The sequence below is a fragment of the Bison bison genome, unplaced genomic scaffold (assembly GCF_000754665.1).
Source record: "Bison bison bison isolate TAMUID 2011002044 unplaced genomic scaffold, Bison_UMD1.0 scf7180017846046, whole genome shotgun sequence".
Lineage (NCBI taxonomy): Eukaryota > Metazoa > Chordata > Mammalia > Artiodactyla > Bovidae > Bison > Bison bison.
Window position 1 is genome coordinate 10,772 of NW_011476619.1, and position 2,725 is coordinate 13,496.

Genomic DNA, 2,725 nt, shown 5'->3' on the forward strand with positions numbered 1-2,725 from the left:
TGGGTTACCATTTCCTTTTCCAGGGGATCTTCCTGACCCAGGGATCTAACCCAGGTCTCCCACATTGCAGACAGATGCTTTAACCTCTGAGCCACCAGGGAAGCTCTTTATTTTAGCCCTACTTTAATTTCAGAAATTGTAAAGCCCTTTTTGCTATCCTGACTCAACCCAGTGATGGTCCTATCTCTAGGCCAGGCAGGGACCAGAGCAGGGACCAGTCCTCACCAGGCTAATGTGGGTGATTTGTCTGTCACCCCTGTAGACCATGAGAGATATCTCAGCTTCATTGTCTCTGAGATTTGACTATTATGGCAACCATCAGCAGAGCTCTCTGCATCTTTGAGAATCTAAGGGTTCTTTCCTGCTAAGTCCTGATGTGGCATAATTCATGGAGAGCAGATTGCCCAGCTACACAGCCTGAGAACCTGCCAGACAGGGACTGTCACACACTCAGGGCGTGCCATGTCCTCCCCCTGTCCTTACTTCCATGCCACTGGCACCTTGGCACTACGTGTAGTGATTGCTTGGAGCAATGGGAGCCACCAACATGGTCACATCTGCCTCAATGTCTGGGTCCCCCTCTGGATGCTGCTTCCTGTCCCTGTCACAGCCCAGACCTCCCTTGTCTGCCACACACTCTCATGAAACATGGGGACCAGTTGTGTGATGGCCAGAGGAATTAACAGGATATGATGCAACTTAAGAGGAGGAGTGGGAAGGATGGATCATTAGCACAGAGCCACAGTGCCTCCGAGGGAGGGGAGGAGGATTAGTGAGAGAGTGAAAGCTGATTTTATAGAGTTTCATGTTTTCTAGAGGTCAGATCTGCAGCATCACTGAGCTATCTGACTTTGGAAGTGTGAGTTCCCCAGGAGTCGGGGTGTGCAGGCAGAGGCTGGAGGTCAGTGGTGCCTGTGGAGGAGTGATGACCCCCACTTTCCCTCTGAGACTGAAGTTCTCTTAGAAGGTTATCTATGAGAGCCAGGGCTCTCTCTTAATACAGGATGTGGGTGAAAGAATAGGCTGTCTTATTTGGAATATTTAGGCTTTCCTTTCTGGAATATTTGACCCCAACTCTCACATGAGAGCAGAGGTGGATAGTCTGACCTTGGATGCCCAAGATCCTCTCGAATATGTTTGAAGCTAGTGCTAAGTGTGGTGGCACCTACCCATCTTGGCCACCCACCCCTGTGCAAATAGCCCTGTACTCTAAGTGGCACAAGGAACCGTCCCCTCTCCCTCTTCAGCTCTGCCTTCCTTGCAGTGAAGTGAGACTGAGGAGGGGGCAGAGGTGGACCCCCGAGGTGCCAGTGATAGTCTGTCCAGGTCCTCTAGTTCTGGGTACCAGGAGCTCCCACAACACAGTTCAACCAGAGTGAACCATGTTGAACTCACCTGCCCCTCTCTCTGTCCCCTCAGCTGGCCAGCATCCATGGCACCTGCACACTAGGATCTTTTTATGGAGAGGATCTCTCCACCTGGCACAGCTGGGATTCGAGGCCTCAAGTTGCCAATTAGCTGCTGCCTAAACTTTGAGTACCCTGGGACTCCCAACACTCTGAGTCCCTGAAGGAGGTAGTCCTGTGGGTAAAATTCCTTTGATGCATCTCAGCCCAAAACAAGAGGGGTAATGGAGCCTGAAATTCCTCTGGGAGTGCTGCGGTCCACCAGATGAGAAGCAAATCAGAGGGACCCAGTGGCCATCCTTGGAAAGACTTCCCTAGGGCTGCAGGTGTGACCTCCTGGCCCGCAGCTCTTCCTCCTCCTCTGCTCCATCCTGGCGTGTTGGTGTGATGATGTGCAGGACTCTGTGTCTGCGGGAGCCACACAGCCCACTCTAAGTCATAATATGGTCCTTCCCTCAGGGCAGGTCGAGTAAAAGTATCTGTTAAAACAAAATATTTTAATCCTGGGCAGAAATCCCAAACCAAAGCATAAACGTGATTTATATTTACTATTAAAATATAGGGGCCAACCTGGTTGCACAGCGGTAAAGAATCCACCTGCTGCCAAAGACACAGAAGATGTGGGCTCCATCCCTGGCTTGGGAAGATCCCCTGGAGAAAGAAATGGCCACCACTCCAGTATTCTTGCCTGGAAGATTCCATGAACAGAGGAGCCTGTCAGGCTACAGTCCATCTGTCACAAAGAGTAAGATATGACTGAGCGACTGAACATACACACGTTAAAATATAGAAAGTATGCAAGTGAAAAGCTGGAGAAACTTGGATCACGAATATCCTAAGAAAACCAAGGCTTTTGTGGCTTAATAACCATCAAAATACAAAATAGACCTCAGGAGAAAATTTTGCTCATAAAGGGCCATTTCATAATTCAAATGTTCAATCAAACCGGGTAATGTAAAAAATATAAATATGTATACAACTAATAAAGATTTAAAATATGTAATGTAAAAACTGACAGAAATGAAAAGAAATGTAAATCTCCAAAGCATGGTTGATATTTTATCATGCTTCTCTCTGTAACTGGTAAAGCAAGCAGAAATATTGTTATAAGATAGAATTGGTTCAAAGTATCAACCACATGGACCTCCCTGGCATCAGTTCAGTTCAGTACTCGGTTGTGTCCGACTCTTTGAGACCCCATGGATTGCAGCACGCCAGGTTTCCCTGTACATCACCAACTCCCAGAAAATTGCTCAAACTCATAACCATGAGTCAATGATGCCATCCAACCATCTCATCCCCTGTCGTCCCCTTTTTCT